Raw genomic sequence first — 18,813 nt, 5'->3', positions numbered from 1 at the left:
GCTGGGCTGCAGGAAGAACCTCCCAGCTCCCCATGCTGCAGAATTCCATGTGGATACCTCCATGTTCCAAGTCTCTGTCTCTCTGCCACCAGGTCTGCAGCAAGAAACATGCCGAGGATTCCCAAGGCAGCAGCGGAGGGTGCCTGCAGAGGTAACTCCTGCCCTTCCCTGCCCCAACAGGCTCTCCTCCAGCAGAGCCCAGCCCTGCCCAGAGCCCCCCCAACTCCTCCAGCACCGCAGGAGTTCACCCTTTGCTTCTCCTCCTTCTGCTCCTGCCTGTTTCCAGGTGCTTTCAGAAGCTGCGGCCCAAGTGGTGGAGCAGGAGCAAGGACAAGGACGGAGATAGGGACGAGGTAAGGGCAGGAGCAGGCACCAGCTCTGTCCCTCTGCCCTGTCACTGCCCCATGCCTGCTTCTCACCTCTCCAAACCCTGCCCCGCAGGAGGTGCCCCTGGCTCAGCCTGATGATGAGTAGGAGGTGGTCATCGGCGCAACGTAAGTGCGATGGTGGCAATGCTGGTGCCAAGTTCAGCTCTTGATCCACGTAGGAACTGCCGAGGGTTTCCTTGATGTTGCTTTCTCGGCTATATCTTTAGATGCTATTTCCTTGCTGTTATTTTCTCCGCTGTTATTTCCCAGCTCTTATTTCCTTGATGTTCATAGAAGCATAGACTCACCGAGGGGTCTGGGTTGGGAGGGAGCCTAATGCACACTCAGTTCCAACTCCCTCCCCAATGGCTGTTATGACATTGCTGTTATGTCCTTGCTGTCACTGCAGAGATCCCAGATCATGGTCAAGATTTTCCAGTGCTGGTGTGTCATTAGATGAAAGTCTGCTTTTCCCTGCCTCCCACGTGCCCTGAGTCCCAGCGTGATGGTCCTTATCCATGGAGCAGCATTGAAGTTCTTTGTAGTCACCAATAAAACTGTTGGGTTGTTCGTTCTCCCCGTGTCCTGTGAGCTGATGGACGCAGGCACGCGTGTGTCTGAGCCTGTGTGTGTGTGCACACCCCTGTGCTGTAGCACTGGGAGGGCCATGAAGAGCCGGAGCGGTGGAGGCTCTGCCCCCAAGTGTGTGTGCTTGTGCCTGCCTGTGAGCACACTCGTGCAGTACATCTGTGTGCACGTGGGGGAGCGTGCCTGCTCGGGTCCCTTCGCTCGGCTCCGTCCCATCTGGGAGGCTCCGGCTCCGCTCGGCTCCCTTCAGGCAAGAGCAGGTAGTCCCTCACTTTTGCCTTATAAATGTGATAAACACACAAATGTACCGGCTTTCCCTAATCATAGCTGTTGCTCTGTGGATAGAACTGTATGAGTGTGCAAAGGTCACTAAGCTAAAAGGAGATGAAGAACAATGTTTGTGTTGACCAATGTCTGTGGTGAGATGAGAGGATTTAGTGGCCCCACTAAAAAGGAATGAGTTATTTCACACCATCCTTGTACTTCTCAGTTAGTTTAGAGACAGAGCCTCCCAACCATCTGCTCCCTTGGGACACTCCTTGTCTGCCCGTCCTGCAATACATTTTGCAGGAAGGTCACACTGTCCTAAATCTTTGCCAGCTCTCACAAGAATTACAGATGTGGCTGGTTTCAGTCAGTTTTGTGATCACTGGGGCATCCAACTGTGCCAAAGGTGAAAAGTACACCGCGAGGGAGACTGCTTACTTCATCTTGAAGGCCCCTGCTCACATGAGGAAGACTGCTCACTTCATGCTCAAGACCCCTGCCCACAATCACCGGACAGGAGTGCGCAGACGCCAAGGGGAGGAGACTTCTGATAATCAGCTCCTGGAGCTAGTTATAATATTCCCCACCTCTATGTGGGGATTATGAATATGGATGTGACTAATGCAATAGTGAAAGTCTATAAACCTGTAACAAATGCTAACCAGGGTGCCTCTGGCTGCAGTCACGTGCCCAGCGCTGTTGCTTTTGCTTGACTGACTGTCCCTCAATCAAACCCTGTTCTCTCTGACACACGGACAGACTCCACAGCTCGGTAAAGCTGTAAGGTAGCTATGCTTTTATTCAGCGGCTGAGACTCTGGGGCTGAGACTGTGTTCAGACTTTGGAGCTGACACTCTCAGGCTCAGACTCTGTGACTGAGACTCTGGGGCTGATGCTCTGGCTGAGTCTCTGGGACTGAGACTCTGGGCCTCAGAATTTGGAGCCTGAGACTCTCAGACACAGACTGTGGGGCTGAGACTGGGGCTAAGATGGTGGCTCAGACTCTGGGCCTTACATTTTGGAGCTGATGCTCTCAGACTGCGGCTGATACTGTTACTGAGACTATAGCTAAGAGTCTTCTCTGAGATTCAAACACTGTGGCTGAGGCTGTGGCTCAGACTTTGAATCTCAGACTCTGTGACTGAGACTCTCATTTAGACACTGGGGTTGAGGCTCAGGTGCTCAGATTTTGGAGGTGAGACTCTGGCTGAATCTCTCAGAAACAGACTCTGCGGCTGAGGCTGTTGCTGAGACTCTGGCTACGACAGTGGGATTCAGACTTTGGGGCTGAGACTGTGGCTCAGATTCTGTGCCTCAGACTCTGGGTCTCAGACTTTGGAGGTGATAACTCAGACTCTGTGGCTGAGAGTGTGGAGCTGAGACTGTTGCTGCGACTGTGACTAAGACTCTGGGATTCAGACTTTGGCTCTGATACTCTGGGTGAGACTCTGTAGCTCCGACTCTGGGGCTCAGACTCTGAATCTCAGACTCTGTTACTGAGACCCTATAATTTAGACTCTGTGGCTGGGACTCTGGGTCTCAGACTGTGGAGCTGATCCTTTCAGACTCAGACTCTGTGGCTGAGCCTATGGCTCTGGGATCAGACTCTAGGGCTAAAACAGTATCTGAGACTCTGTGGCTCAGACTCTGTGGCCTAGACACCAGGGCCCATACTCTGAGCTGAGACTGGGGCTGAGATTCTGCAGCTGAGATTCTGTGGCTGAGACTCTGGGACTCAGATTTTTGAGCTGATACTTTAGCTTCGTGTGTGTCTCTCTGTGTGTGTCTGTGTGTCTGTCTGTCTGTGTGTGTCTGTGTGTCTGTGTGTGTCTGTGTCTGTGTGTCTGTGTCTGTGTGTGTCTGTGTCTGTGTGTCTGTGTCTGTGTGTGTATGTGTCTGTGTGTGTGTGTGTCTGTGTGTGCCTATTGAGACACAAAGCGGCTCTCCCGCAGGCTCCGCTTCCTCCCCGCAGGCCCCGGCCCCGCTCAACGGCCGCTCCTGAGCGCCAACGGCCTCCCCGCCGGGCACCCGCCCCAGTGACTGACCCGCCCCCAGATCCAAGAGAAAGGAGACCTTAAACCTCCTCCAGCTCCAACCCTGCCATGGGCAGGGACCCCTTCCACTGGAGCAGCTGCTCCAAGCCCCTGTGTCCAACCTGGCCTTGAGCACTGCCAGGGATGGGGCAGCCACAGCTGCTCTGGGCACCCTGTGCCTCAGCACCTCCCAGGGCAGAGCTTGTGCCTCAGCTCCCCTCTCAGTCTCCCCTCGGGCAGGATCGCTCAGCACTGTGGAACGTCCGCCCTTTGGGTGCTTTGCCAGCAGCGGCTTCGTCTCCTCCCTTTGCCCCCATTCCCTCTGAGTCCCGCTCCAGAGCCGCTGCAGCAGCAGGAGGCAGGAGATGGCTCTGCCCTGCAGGAAAACTGCTGCGGGCTCCCGCTGGCGCTTCCCTGAGTGCCAGCGCCCGGGAGAGCTGCCCAGGAGCATCGGGTGCTCCCTGCGCGGCTCTGGCTTTGGGAGCGGGGCAGAGCTGAGCTCCAGGGCAGCCGCACCGCAGGAAAGCGGCTCTGCCACTGCAGGGGCGGCTGCTGCCATTGTGGGGGTCATGACACGTGGGCTCAGCAGCCTGAGGCTGCCGGTGCCTTCCCAGGCTCCTCCGAGGGGTGGGACTTTGGGCTGATGTTGGTGTTGAAGTGGGATCCGCTTTCCCTGCTGACAGCCCCCAGGCCTCCCTGGACACTTCTTTACTGTCCCTCTCATTCCTGTCCAGCCTGGGCTGGTGGCAGGACCTGCACTCACAAAGTCCTCAACACTCACTCCCAGCTTCTTTCCACCCTGGGTCCCGAAGCTGCAGCTGCTTTGGGCTCCTCTTCTCCCCTGTGAGGAGCAAGGGTGCACGGGCACTTGGATAACCAGGGGGAGGTTTCTCTGAGCTCCATCATTTTGCCACCTTCCCTCCTCTGTCAAGTTGCTCTTGGTCACACTGCAGCACTGGAGCCATGAGCCACAGCCATGGGCCAGCCAGAGCTACAGGTGCTGTGCTGAAGCTGAGCACAGCTCTTGATTCTTCACCCTGGGGCTGGTGCTCAGAGAACCTTACAGCATCTCTTCTCTCCCCATTCATGGCAGGTGGGACACATGGAAACTGAGTCACGTTTGTGTTTCCCGAGGAGGACCACATGCTTGCCAATGCCCTCCACTCCATGGTCATGAAGAAGTAAGTGGAGTCTCCACAGCCCCTGGCACCACTGGGGGTTCCTCTGTCTCCTCTTCTGCCCTTCTTCTCACTAAGTTGCATCTCAGTTGCTGCTTGTTCAAGGCAAAACTCCCTCTGTGCCTGCCTGTTGGAGTATTTCTATCAGAGACGGTGTCAGAGGCTCCTAACCTACCCCCTCCCTTAACAGGATTCACTTTCTCCTTGTGCTGTTAGCCCTGAGAGCACTTAATTGGCCTTGATGAGTCTGAAGAGCCTCACCTGGGGCCTCCACACACACCCTGCCCCCAGGCTCAGGAGCTGCTCAGCTCAGGGCTTTCAGTCCCTCCTGACCTGTGTTGTATCAATGTGGGTCTTCAGCTCAGCCTGTCCTGAGCTGTTGGATGCTGAGCCATGGGCTGATTTCCTCACTCAACATCAGCCTCTCCTCATTGTTGTACATTGTACATGTGCTTGGTGGTCACAGGTTTTGTCTGACCCTCTACCCTCACCTGACCTGCAGGTTGTCTTCCTGGCCTGGCCTCGGACCTCTTTCACCCCCACAAACCTGCCTGGTGACCTGGACCCTTGGCTGGCCCTGGCTACCACCTTTGCAGCCACCTTACTCCCTTGCTTGGGTGCATCTTTAATGGTTGCATCAAGATGCAGGAATTGATGCTGGAAATTAATAATCCTCCTACCTCCATTTAAATATACAAATGGCTTCACTCTGATTTTATTGAGCTGGGAGGCACTGGGGCTTTGTGAAGACTCACTGGGAAGGCTCAGAAGAATTCCAGCAGGAAGTTCAATGCATCATCTCAAATGACAGTCGCATTGCAAATGCCGTGTGAATTCCTCTGATAGATAGATCACCATGACAAGAAAAAGAGCAGCCTTCCTGTGAGGAGCTCTGCTTTCTGCTGTGTGCACAAATGTTCTACCACCCACCTCGGCTCGTGAAGGCAGATGTTGTGCAGTCTGCAAACATCTTGTGGTGCCCTAGACCCATCTGCTTCCTTTGCCCAGCAGAACTGCACCAGGTCTGTGTGCAGGGAGGTTTCCAAGCAGCCAGGATCCCCTGTTTGAACAGGTGCCAGGCAGGTCTTTCCCCTGCAAAGCTCCAGCTGCAGCTCAGAGATAGATGGAAGGGTGTGAATAAGGTTAGAGGGGGTGTCCTTTGAACACATCCCTCCTATAAGACCCTCAGTCATATTAGAGATGTCCTGAGCCCCAGCAGGTCCGAGGTGGCCCAAGCCTCTGACTTCCCTGAGATTTGCTGTGGATTGGCCTGGGTTTCACTGCTCTCTTCTGTGGCTACCGCATCACACACCCCTCTGAAAGCAAGATCAACTTCTGCATGCAGACCAGAGGCAGAGGATGTGCATTGCTTTCATGTTCAGGGCCCTTCCATTGTGGAATCCCCTCTGCTCATGTCAGGTTTCCACCACGAGTCATTTCAATCAAGAACACCACTCTTCTCCCTCTTCTCTGCAGGCACGGTACTGTAGTGCTGGGGTAAGGTAGATCTGCTGTGTCCAGGCAGAGGTGATGGGTGCTTCATCTGCCCCTAATCAGCAGCAGTTTTGGAAAGCCAACCCCGAGTGTGCTGACATACAGAGCTGCAAGGAGATCATTTGCTTCTGCTTCTTCTTGCTTGTCTGGCAGCTTTGGTCATCAGGCTGTGAACCAAAGCTCTCTTGAAAAGTCTGTGCTGTCTTTTGACTTGCCTCCCAGAGGGGTCTGTGTTCCCTGTTAATAGGCAGCACTGACAGCTCAGAGCCTCAGGCCATCACTCCCTCCTCCCAGCACACCAGCCCCTTCAGCTCAGTCCACTGCCCTCCATGCAGGCTCCACAGCTTTGTCTGCTGCCGCAGGAGGACAGTGTTATTTCCTTCCTTCCTTCCTTATGGGGCTGTTCCCCTGAGGATCAAGTCTGTGCTTGGTGGCTCTTTCATGTCCTACAGAGGAGCAGTGCTGAGGCTGTTCTTGCCAAGGGAACCCCTTCCCTGTGGGGCTACCTGCAGGCTTTGGCTCTGCCCTTCCTGCACCATAGCCTGGGCCTGAGCTCAGCTCTCAGGGTGCTGATGCTCTGCGTGGGGAACAAACCCACCACCCCAATTTGTCCATTGGGACCTGGGGCTGAGGGGAAGTTTCCCAGAGCCGCAGCAGACACTGAAGCAGAGCCCTGACGCGTTTCTGTGCCACAGCTGGGTTGGAGTCGCTGCCCCGGGTGGCGATGCTCAGTGTTTGCGCACAACCTCTGTTCTTTAGCAAGCTGTCCAACGACACGGCCTGCTGCCTCTGCCAGCACAAGCACAGAACTGAGACCCCGTGCAGGACCCTCAGCTTCGACTGCATGAGCGTGTGCAGCAGCACTGCTCCCCGCTGCGGTAACTGCCCCACAGCCCTGCCCGTGTGCCCCAGCTATAGTGAACCCTCTGAGCCTGTGTCTGGCAGAAAGCGTCTTGTCCCTGATGTGCTCTTGGTGTGTTACAGATCCCCTGGCAGAGACACCAGGGCTCCTAATGGGACCAGTGCCACCTAGGAAAGGGAACAGCAGCTCCGTGTTGCATCTCCAGCTGCACAAGGCCATGAGCATCCTGACTGTGAAAAGCCCCAGCACAGCCCGGCCAGCGCAGAAGGACAAGGTGCAGGAGGTGCCAGCCTTGGAGGGAGGAAGAGACATAAACTGGGAGCAACAGGAGCCTGGCTTCGGCTTGACCCGGGCAGATTCCATCCTCTGGGAAGCATTCCGGAGGGTGAAGCTCAGCGACAGCCTCCCAGTCTCCAGCCAGCCGAGAGCACCCACCCCTCCTGCAGCACAGCCCTCTACACAATACCCAACAGAGGGCCCGCATCTTGCCCGGTCTGACCAGAGTTGGGATTATTCCAGCGTCATGGAGCAGAGCAACACGGCTGACAGGATGGAGGAGGAGGGTAGTGCAGAAGATGAGGAGGAAGCGCCATCCCCAGCACAGGACTCTACTGGGACAGATGAGGATGGTGATGGGACAGTGGGCAGCGAAGGTGCAGAAGTAGAGCCCGCAGCAGCAGAGGGTAGTGCAGAGCCAGGGCTGGGGCAGCCACAGCTGCTCTGGGCACCCTGTGCCTCAGCACCTCCCAGGGCAGAGCTTGTGCCTCAGCTCCCCTCTCAGTCTCCCCTCGGGCAGGATCGCTCAGCACTGTGGAACGTCCGCCCTTTGGGTGCTTTGCCAGCAGCGGCTTCGTCTCCTCTCTTTGCCCCCATTCCCTCTGAGTCCCGCTCCAGAGCCGCTGCAGCAGCAGGAGGCAGGAGATGGCTCTGCCCTGCAGGAAAACTGCTGCGGGCTCCCGCTGGCGCTTCCCTGAGTGCCAGCGCCCGGGAGAGCTGCCCGGGAGCATCGGGTGCTCCCTGCGCGGCTCTGGCTTTGGGAGCGGGGCAGAGCTGAGCTCCAGGGCAGCCGCACAGCAGGAAAGCGGCTCTGCCACTGCAGGGGCGGCTGCTGCCATTGTGGGGGTCATGACACGTGGGCTCAGCAGCCTGAGGCTGCCGGTGCCTTCCCAGGCTCCTCCGAGGGGTGGGACTTTGGGCTGATGTTGGTGTTGAAGTGGGATCCGCTTTCCCTGCTGACAGCCCCCAGGCCTCCCTGGACACTTCTTTACTGTCCCTCTCATTCCTGTCCAGCCTGGGCTGGTGGCAGGACCTGCACTCACAAAGTCCTCAACACTCACTCCCAGCTTCTTTCCACCCTGGGTCCCGAAGCTGCAGCTGCTTTGGGCTCCTCTTCTCCCCTGTGAGGAGCAAGGGTGCACGGGCACTTGGATAACCAGGGGGAGGTTTCTCTGAGCTCCATCATTTTGCCACCTTCCCTCCTCTGTCAAGTTGCTCTTGGTCACACTGCAGCACTGGAGCCATGAGCCACAGCCATGGGCCAGCCAGAGCTACAGGTGCTGTGCTGAAGCTGAGCACAGCTCTTGATTCTTCACCCTGGGGCTGGTGTTCAGAGAACCTTACAGCATCTCTTCTCTCCCATTCATGGCAGGTGGGATAAATGGAAACTGAGTCATGTTTGTGTTTCCCGAGGAGGACCACATGCTTGGCAATGCCCTCCACTCCATGGTCATGAAGAAGTAAGTGGAGTCTCCACAGCTCCTGGTACCATATGGGTGTTTGCTAACACGTACTCAACACCTTTGAGGTGAGACTATTCCTGAAGAGTTAGAGGGCTTTTCTGTCTCTTGGTCTCAGAGGTGAAAGGGCTGACAGCTGTGTTGTAGGCATGAAGAACCTGGAGTTATCTCAGCCTTTCTCTGCCTGACCTGCAGCATGGCCTGGCTTCCTGTTCCTTGGAGTGAATGTAAAGCTCCATCACTTCTGAAGGTACCTGGAGCTCTGTCAGAGCTGCTCAGGATCCTCTGCACTGGACAGAGGAGCCACAGCACAGAGCAGAGTGGTGGCATGGGGTGTACGAGCCGCTCAGGTGTGTGCTGTTAACATTTGTTCTTTGCTCTTGCTTGCAGAGGAGTGTGAAGGAGTACAGGGCCCAGAGGGAGGAAGAGATACAGCAGCATTTGGGAATGGCAGTCTCCATGGACATGTAAGGTCTGTGTGTTGAATTGCCTGTGCCAAGTATTTCTGGTTGTGTGTTTTACGGCTGCTTTGATGCAAACCAGTTTTTTCTCTAATCATAAAGATGATGGAGGCTGATGTTGCAGAGGCCACACTGTGTTCAGCTCAGCAGGGTATGAACAAAGATAGAAGGCAGTTCTTCCACTCTTCTGTCTTATTTCTTTCTCCTTCCAAGAGTCGTTGCTGTTTCCTGCCCAGGGTTTGGCAGTTTTCAGGTAGCCTTGTGCACAGAACTGGTCTGTCCCACGTCCACAGGGAGCAGAGGGGCTCAGCACTGTGTAAAGTGCAGCTTTTGGAGAGGCAGCACCTTCTCCCAGTGTCAGTCTCTGTTGCAGGCACCACTGCAGTTGAGTTCAACAGATACAACCTGCCATCCTGACTGCAGCCCCAGCACGGGGCCTTTGCCTTCCAAATGGAGAAGGAGATTGGCCAGCAGTTCACCGCAGGGTCTGTGTGTGACCCTGACACTTCCAAGTGTCCCTTGGAAGTGACACCTGTGTTTCCAAGCCAACACACGAGGCCTGACGCTTTCCACACACATGTACACACGTGTGTAAAAGTGTACACACATGTACACACGCGTACACACACAGGGCAAGGCTCCTTTCTTGCACTCCGGTTTTCCTGCTGTAGCTGTGCTGGTCTGGAACACGGCACAGGGGGGGCAGAGCGCCCGGCTCCAGCGGCAGGGGATGGTCCCATGTCACAATGGGGACGCAGGCTCACAGGCCCGGGCGATGCCACTCTTGGGGCGCGGCCCCATTGTGAGGTGTGAGGTGTTCCAGGCTATTGGGAGCCAGCAGGGCCAGCACAGCCCCAGATCCGCTGCTGGTCGCAGACGAGAGGAGCTCCTGGTTTGGATCCCCAGCCTTGAGCCTCGCGTGCTACCGAAGGCGCTCGGGCCCTGCGTCGCTATGGCAACGCTGGTGCTGGTGCTGCTGGTGCTGCTGGGCCTGGCCCCCGGCCTGGCCCGGCCCCTGGGGCCCTGCCCGGCGCCCTGCCGCTGCCGCCAGCGCCGGCTGGACTGCAGCAGCGCTGCCCTGGCCCGCGTGCCCCTGGCCACCCAGCAACAGCCCTTCTCCGTGCTGTGAGTGCCCTGCACCCCGAGAGCGGCTCCAGGGACACGCTGCGTGTGGAGGGCTGATGGGCAGCGCCGAGGGGGCAGCTCCAGGCCGGCCCCGCGGCCACCCCGCAGCCCTGGGGAGGGGAAAGGTTTGTGCTGGGGGTGACGCTGCCAATGGCTTCTCCGCAGGGATTTCACTGGGAACGCGCTCGCCCTCCTCCCCCGGCAGGCGTGGAAGGGATACCCGTGGGCTGAGAAGCTGTGAGTATCCACCAGCGTCGGACGTGGCCCAGGGGTTGCGGCATCCCCATCCCTGCGCCGAGCTGTGGAGCCGGGGCCGTGCCGAGCACCGCACCGGTGCTTGCCACGGGCAGCCAAGGCCGAGATGCTGCAGTGACGCTGCTGCAGGGTCGTTGCCCCCACAGCTCCATTGCCCCTGAGAGCCGCGGGTGCCACTGCTCGTGTTTGTCCGTCTCTTGCAGAGTCCTGCGGCACAACAGGCTGTGGGCGGTGAAGAGGCGCTCGCTGGAGGGGCTGCTCCTGCTGAGGCACCTGTAGGTACCCCCCTGCCTGTGGCGGTGGGCACGGCCTCCCCCTGCCCTGGCCCTGCTGCCCAGCCCGCCCCAGGAAGGGCTTTATTCCTGCGCTTACACCACTGCAAGTCAGTGCCAGAGAGAAAGCCCACGTGAAATGAGAGCTGTGGCACATCTGTGCTGCCAGCGGCAAAGCACCTGAGAGGAACCAGCACAGTGCAAATGTCACCAGCGGTTTTTGTTCTCCTCTTAACAGGGATTTATCTTACAACAGAATCGAGTCCATCGAGGCGTGTGCTTTTGAGAACCTTCCTTTCCTGAAGACCCTGTGAGTTACGGGAGTTTCTTCCTGGTGGGCCTGGTGAAGCCTGTTTGCATTTAGGACCTTCTGGTGCTGGAAAAAGCTCCTGTTATTTTCAGAACAAGGGGGCTCCAGTTCCTCCTGCTGAAGGAGCAGCCGAGCTCAGGGGCTCAGGGAGTAGCTGGTGGCCACACCAGGATGGGGGCCATGGCTTGTGCAAACAGCCAGAATAGAAGCTGAGTCTTGAGTCTTCCTGTGTCCTGGAGCAGGCAGAGATGCAGCACACATGCACTTCCTCTCCTCTCCTGGACAGCTTAACAAACAGCAGGAGAGCAAATGGCACTTTCCTCCCAGTTCCACCTTGGATGTGGCTGTTTCCTACAGATCAGTGCTGCTTCACTCCAGCTTCCTGTGGGTCAGACCCAATTCATTTCTGTGCTCTCCCGTTTCCCCAGAAGCCTGGAGGGAAATTTCATCACCGAGATCCGGAGCGACACCTTCCGGGCATGGCACGGGATGCAGTTCCTCCAGACACTGTGAGTGTTCCCAGGGCTAAGGGTAGCTCAGGGCAGTGGCACTTGTCCCTGTGTTCTGCTCACCTCTTACCCCAGATAGGCAGCAGCATCAATGCTGAACGACAGCTCTGTCAGGCCACCGCTTTGCCTGGCTGGGTGCAGGAACAGGGACAAAGCTCACGGACAGTGGGAATGTGAGAAAATAGGGACAGTCCTGGTGGAGGGAAGCCACCAGAAGGTGTGAGCTGAGGAGGAAAGAAAGAGATGTTGTGTTTTCCAGAAGCAGCCGTTCTGGGCTTTTGCTGTCTGGGCTGGAGGTAGTCAGGACCTGATGTACGTTGTGAACCTGCCCGTCAGCATCTGCCCTGGCCTGGAGCCTTCACCCCAGGCCCTTCCTCACACACGTAGCACGGAGCCCCAGCCAGCGCTCTCATCCTGCACCCCCTGCTCACACGAGGTGTTGGTTCATTGCAGGGTCCTGAGCCGTAACCCCCTGTCTGTTATCGAGGACACGTGGTTCTTCAAGCTGCCTTCACTCACTGACCTGTAAGCACAGACTCCTTGTTCACAGCTTGCCCTGGATCTTGCTTTGTGTCTCTGGGTGTCCCGTGCCCAGGAAAGCAGAGATCCAGCAGCAAATCCCACCCTTCTCCCACCCTTCTCCTGCTGGAGGCAGCGGGAAATGGAATGTGTTTCTTGAACCCCTTGCAGGGACCTGGCTGGCACACGAGTGACTCGGCAGACGCTGCTCATGCTGCTCCTGACAACATCCCGCTTGGAAACACTGTGAGTGTGCAGGGGCTGGCTCCCACCTCCAGCAGATCCCAGCTGCTGGGACAAAGGGTCTGCGTGGGGAACAAACCCACCACCCCAAAAGTGTCCATTGGGACCTGGGGCTGAGGGGAAGTTTCCCAGAGCCGCAGCAGACACTGAAGCAGAGCCCTGACGCGTTTCTGTGCCACAGCTGGGTTGGAGTCGCTGCCCCGGGTGGCGATGCTCAGTGTTTGCGCACAACCTCTGTTCTTTAGCAAGCTGTCCAACGACACGGCCTGCTGCCTCTGCCAGCACAAGCACAGCACTGAGACCCCGTGCAGGACCCTCAGCTTCGACTGCATGAGCGTGTGCAGCAGCACTGCTCCCCGCTGCGGTAAGTGCCCCACAGCCCTGCCCGTGTGCCCCAGCTATAGTGAACCCTCTGAGCCTGTGTCTGGCAGAAAGCGTCTTGTCCCTGATGTGCTCTTGGTGTGTTACAGATCCCCTGGCAGAGACACCAGGGCTCCTAATGGGACCAGTGCAACCTAGGAAAGGGAACAGCAGCTCTGTGTTGAATCTCCAGCCTAAGGAGCCTGCACTCACGGAGCTGGGAACTGTCACGCTCGCAGTTGTCCTGAGTGTGAGCAGCCCCAGTGCATCAGCACCTTCTCCTCAGCAGCTCTCGAGGCAGGAGAGGAACACCGCCAAGGAGCTGATGCTGATGCTGCAGAGCATTCAGCACAGGGGCTGGAGCAGCTCTATTGACACCAGCAGGTTCTATTTTCTAGCAGAGGTGCTCGTGGCACAGCTGAAGAGCAAGCTGCACAAGGCCATGAGCATCCTGACTGTGAAAAGCCTCAGCACAGCCCGGCCAGCGCAGAAGGACAAGGTGCAGGAGGTGCCAGCCTTGGAGGGAGGAAGAGACATAAACTGGGAGCAACAGGAGCCTGGCTTCGGCTTGACCCACTCAGAGTCCACCCTCTGGGAAGCATTCCGGAAGGTCAAGCTCAGCGACAGCCTCCCAGTCTCCAGCCAGCAGAGAGCACCCACCCCTCCTGCAGCACAGCCCTCTACACAATACCCAACAGAGGGCCCGCATCTTGCCCGGTCTGACCAGAGTTGGGATTATTCCAACGTCATGGAGCAGACCAACACGGCTGACAGGATGGAGGAGGAGGGTAGTGCAGAAGATGAGGAGGAAGCGCCATCCCCAGCACAGGACTCTGCTGGGGCAGATGAGGATGGTGATGGGACAGTGGGCAGCGAAGGTGCAGAAGTAGAGCCCGCAGCAGCAGAGGGTAGTGCAGAGCAGAGACTGAGCACTCTCCAGCATTCCTTCTATGCTCTGCTGGCCAACAACGGCCCCCCTGCTGCCAGCAGCGCCGCAGAAGACGCGGCTGCTTCCGAGCGTTCCTCTCCAGGCGGGAGACCACCCAGCGCCCCTGCAAGCACCAGCACACCCGGACAGCGCAAGGAGCAGGAACCCCCCATCCCAAAGGCAGGGGGTACCTCCAGCGCCCCGGGCGGCGCGGCCACGCCAGGAGCCCCCTTTGACACCCTGCTCAGCCGCCACCTGCACTGGCTGGTGCCAGAGCGAGCCCTGCGCAGGTTCATGGCACAGGTGGCTCGAGCCCTGCGCCAGGACTGTGGCCTGCCCCAGCTCCAGCCGGCCTGCGCCAAGATGGTCTCGAGGACGGGGCTGCTCCTGAAGCTGCTGAGTGAGAGGCAGCGTGACCCGGAGCCCTCTGACCTCCTGGAGCAGTGTCTGCGGGAGGAGGATGCCGGCACCTCTGCTCCCCATGCCCAAGTCCAGGCCAGGAACGTGGGCAGCGAATCTGCAGAGACGGTAGGAGAGAACAGGGCATGGCTGCGTGTGTGTGTCTGGGCAGCGGGTATGGAAGGGGCCTCCATTTCCTCCTCTCCTCTCCTCCCTGATGCATTCTCCTTTTCTCCCAGGACATGGCCAATCACACCTCCCACCAGTGGCTGCTGCCGTTGCTCTCCACTCTCATTTTCATGTCGATTGCTTTCCTGGTGCCTTGCTGTTACAAGGTGAGCCAAGGACTCATTTGGCAGAGCTCTGCCAGCCAAACCCTGGGGACGGAGAGCACAGGGGCAGGGGTTGCTCCCACAGTGCGCATGGGGCCCGGGTGCTGCTGCACATGCCTGTGGATGTGCTGGGAAGCAGAAGAGATGTTTTCCCAGACGTGGAGCTCATTGTGGTACCCCCACCCTGGAGCTTGGACGTGTTCAGAGCTGCTGGGAGCAGCTTGTCCTGGCACAGGGCAGGGGCCCAATCGTTGCTGTGGAGTTTGAACCTCCCTTTGGGGCCCTTCTCCTCCAAAGAGACAAAAGAGGTTTCACGTCTTTAGAAGGCATCATGCGTGTTGCAGGCAGCGGTTGAAGGGGTGGGGGGGGAGCCTGCAATGCTCTGTGCAGAGGAGAAAGGCAGACACCAACGAGGCTGAGGAGAACTCTGGGTCATCCCAGAGGCAGGGAGCAGTGGGGAGCTGGGCAGGGCGGCATGGGGGGCTCTTCTTAATGGCATGGCTGCTGGCACAGCCTTGCATGTGTGTAGAAGGGGCTGGGCTGCAGGAAGAACCTCCCAGCTCCCCATGCTGCACAATTCCATGTGGATACCTCCATGTTCCAAGTCTCTGTCTCTCTGCCACCAGGTCTGCAGCAAGAAACATGCCGAGGATTCCCAAGGCAGCAGCGGAGGGTGCCTGCAGAGGTAACTCCTGCCCTTCCCTGCCCCAACAGGCTCTCCTCCAGCAGAGCCCAGCCCTGCCCAGAGCCCCCCCAACTCCTCCAGCACCGCAGGAGTTCACCCTTTGCTTCTCCTCCTTCTGCTCCTGCCTGTTTCCAGGTGCTTTCAGAAGCTGCGGCCCAAGTGGTGGAGCAGGAGCAAGGACAAGGACGGAGATAGGGACGAGGTAAGGGCAGGAGCAGGCACCAGCTCTGTCCCTCTGCCCTGTCACTGCCCCATGCCTGCTTCTCACCTCTCCAATCCCTGCCCCGCAGGAGGTGCCCCTGGCTCAGCCTGATGATGAGTAGGAGGTGGTCATCGGTGCAACGTAAGTGCGATGGTGGCAATGCTGGTGCCAAGTTCAGCTCTTGATCCACGTAGGAACTGCCGAGGGTTTCCTTGATGTTGCTTTCTCGGCTATATCCTTAGATGCTATTTCCTTGCTGTTATTTTCTCCGCTGTTATTTCCCAGCTCTTATTTCCTTGATGTTCATAGAAGCATAGACTCACCGAGGGGTCTGGGTTGGGAGGGAGCCTAATGCACACTCAGTTCCAACTCCCTCCCCAATGGCTGTTATGACATTGCTGTTATGTCCTTGCTGTCACTGCAGAGATCCCAGATCATGGTCAAGATTTTCCAGTGCTGGTGTGTCATTAGATGAAAGTCTGCTTTTCCCTGCCTCCCACGTGCCCTGAGTCCCAGCGTGATGGTCCTTATCCATGGAGCAGCATTGAAGTTCTTTGTAGTCACCAATAAAACTGTTGGGTTGTTCGTTCTCCCCGTGTCCTGTGAGCTGATGGACGCAGGCACGCGTGTGTCTGAGCCTGTGTGTGTGTGCACACCCCTGTGCTGTAGCACTGGGAGGGCCATGAAGAGCCGGAGCGGTGGAGGCTCTGCCCCCAAGTGTGTGTGCTTGTGCCTGCCTGTGAGCACACTCGTGCAGTACATCTGTGTGCACGTGGGGGAGCGTGCCTGCTCGGGTCCCTTCGCTCGGCTCCGTCCCATCTGGGAGGCTCCGGCTCCGCTCGGCTCCCTTCAGGCAAGAGCAGGTAGTCCCTCACTTTTGCCTTATAAATGTGATAAACACACAAATGTACCGGCTTTCCCTAATCATAGCTGTTGCTCTGTGGATAGAACTGTATGAGTGTGCAAAGGTCACTAAGCTAAAAGGAGATGAAGAACAATGTTTGTGTTGACCAATGTCTGTGGTGAGATGAGAGGATTTAGTGGCCCCACTAAAAAGGAATGAGTTATTTCACACCATCCTTGTACTTCTCAGTTAGTTTAGAGACAGAGCCTCCCAACCATCTGCTCCCTTGGGACACTCCTTGTCTGCCCGTCCTGCAATACATTTTGCAGGAAGGTCACACTGTCCTAAATCTTTGCCAGCTCTCACAAGAATTACAGATGTGGCTGGTTTCAGTCAGTTTTGTGATCACTGGGGCATCCAACTGTGCCAAAGGTGAAAAGTACACCGCGAGGGAGACTGCTTACTTCATCTTGAAGGCCCCTGCTCACATGAGGAAGACTGCTCACTTCATGCTCAAGACCCCTGCCCACAATCACCGGACAGGAGTGCGCAGACGCCAAGGGGAGGAGACTTCTGATAATCAGCTCCTGGAGCTAGTTATAATATTCCCCACCTCTATGTGGGGATTATGAATATGGATGTGACTAATGCAATAGTGAAAGTCTATAAACCTGTAACAAATGCTAACCAGGGTGCCTCTGGCTGCAGTCACGTGCCCAGCGCTGTTGCTTTTGCTTGACTGACTGTCCCTCAATCAAACCCTGTTCTCTCTGACACACGGACAGACTCCACAGCTCGGTAAAGCTGTAAGGTAGCTATGCTTTTATTCAGCGGCTGAGACTCTGGGGCTGAGACTGTGTTCAGACTTTGGAGCTGACACTCTCAGGCTCAGACTCTGTGACTGAGACTCTGGGGCTGATGCTCTGGCTGAGTCTCTGGGACTGAGACTCTGGGCCTCAGAATTTGGAGCCTGAGACTCTCAGACACAGACTGTGGGGCTGAGACTGGGGCTAAGATGGTGGCTCAGACTCTGGGCCTTACATTTTGGAGCTGATGCTCTCAGACTGCGGCTGATACTGTTACTGAGACTATAGCTAAGAGTCTTCTCTGAGATTCAAACACTGTGGCTGAGGCTGTGGCTCAGACTTTGAATCTCAGACTCTGTGACTGAGACTCTCATTTAGACACTGGGGTTGAGGCTCAGGTGCTCAGATTTTGGAGGTGAGACTCTGGCTGAATCTCTCAGAAACAGACTCTGCGGCTGAGGCTGTTGCTGAGACTCTGGCTACGACAGTGGGATTCAGACTTTGGGGCTGAGACTGTGGCTCAGATTCTGTGCCTCAGACTCTGGGTCTCAGACTTTGGAGGTGATAACTCAGACTCTGTGGCTGAGAGTGTGGAGCTGAGACTGTTGCTGCGACTGTGACTAAGACTCTGGGATTCAGACTTTGGCTCTGATACTCTGGGTGAGACTCTGTAGCTCCGACTCTGGGGCTCAGACTCTGAATCTCAGACTCTGTTACTGAGACCCTATAATTTAGACTCTGTGGCTGGGACTCTGGGTCTCAGACTGTGGAGCTGATCCTTTCAGACTCAGACTCTGTGGCTGAGCCTATGGCTCTGGGATCAGACTCTAGGGCTAAAACAGTATCTGAGACTCTGTGGCTCAGACTCTGTGGCCTAGACACCAGGGCCCATACTCTGAGCTGAGACTGGGGCTGAGATTCTGCAGCTGAGATTCTGTGGCTGAGACTCTGGGACTCAGATTTTTGAGCTGATACTTTAGCTTAGACTCTTAGACTCTGTGGATGAGATTCTCGGGCTGAGACTTCGAGGCTCATACTCTTTGGGTTGGGCTCTGGGACTGGGACTCTGTAATTTATACTCACAACCCCCTAACGACCACCACCAGGAGTGTACTTTTCACCTTTGGCACAGCCGGATGTCCCGGTAATCACAAAACTAACTGAAACCTGCCATACCTCTAGTTCTTCTGATAGCTGGCACAGGTTTACAACAGTGTGACTGATGCGCCGATAGACTCCACAGCTCTTAAACTTGTAAAGTAGGTTTGCTTTATTCAGCGCTGAGGGGCAGGGGGGATGGCTCCTCCAAAGGCATGCGCACCTCAGCGTTTCCCCTTTACATTTATCCTCCAAGGTTATACATATGCATGAGGTTGCACAACACGCCTATATATATTCACGTCCCATCCCTGCTTCGTATTCTAATGAGCTAAGAGGTTCTTTGTGCCCTTGAAGGGCCTCCTGTGGTCGTGGCCGAGGGTCTCAAGATTCATTAAACGAGTCTCCCTTGAGCCTGAACTTGTCACCTCCAGTCCTCCCGCCTGCTCCCTGCAGGCTCGGTCATTGTGCAAAGCGCAGAGCCGATTTCAGCCAGCCTAGGCATCCAAGGGACGGGAATCAACTCACGGGCTCTACCTCTTAACAATACCTGTGTTCTTAGATCTGCTTCTAGCATTCACAGCCAGTGCCATAAGCAGGAATGAGCAGTAACATTGTTAAGCAAGCGGCTTGACCCACCCCCCTGTACATCGGTTAACCCTTCACATCATGACCTTCCTCCAACGTTGGGCCACTAAATCTTGTTATCTCACCACAGACTTACAACACAAACATTGATCTCTTCCTACAACCTAAGTTAAGCTAAGAAGTACTTTATGTTCTCCAGGCACTAGCTCTTCTTATATCAAGTGTCCCCCCCCCATCTTTCTTTTACATTTACAAATCCTTTTGCTATGTGACTCAGTTTTGCTCGAGAGTTCTGGCCCTATTTAACTTGTTGCCTGATCTTGTGTCTTTAGCCAGCTTTGTTTCTGTTAC

The sequence above is a fragment of the Melopsittacus undulatus genome, chromosome 15 (genome assembly GCF_012275295.1).
Source record: "Melopsittacus undulatus isolate bMelUnd1 chromosome 15, bMelUnd1.mat.Z, whole genome shotgun sequence".
In the NCBI taxonomy this organism is placed as follows: Eukaryota; Metazoa; Chordata; class Aves; order Psittaciformes; family Psittaculidae; genus Melopsittacus; species Melopsittacus undulatus.
This window is presented reverse-complemented; position numbering follows the sequence as displayed.